The sequence below is a fragment of the Agrilus planipennis genome, unplaced genomic scaffold, assembly GCF_000699045.2.
Source record: "Agrilus planipennis isolate EAB-ADULT unplaced genomic scaffold, Apla_2.0 scaffold7, whole genome shotgun sequence".
Taxonomy (NCBI): Eukaryota; Metazoa; Arthropoda; class Insecta; order Coleoptera; family Buprestidae; genus Agrilus; species Agrilus planipennis.
The window spans coordinates 654381-654643 of NW_020439340.1; positions in this window are offsets into that span (position 1 = coordinate 654381).

Consider the following 263-nt stretch of genomic DNA (forward strand, 5'->3'; position numbering starts at 1 on the left):
ATATAATATATTTAATATATCTTATATACTACTTAATATTGATGTAAATATATATGTATGTATATACCATCTAATTGCACTTCATTGTCATATGAAACATAAAGGCAGGCGCGGACGTCGAGCAACCGTTCCGGACTCCTTTCCGGGCGGAAGAAGTAGCCGGAACGTTGCCGGCGAATCCGGCGCCACAATTTATCAGTATATCATTTTATCTACCTCTTATATAAGATATTTTTAGAGAAAATATACATCAAAAATTTTGA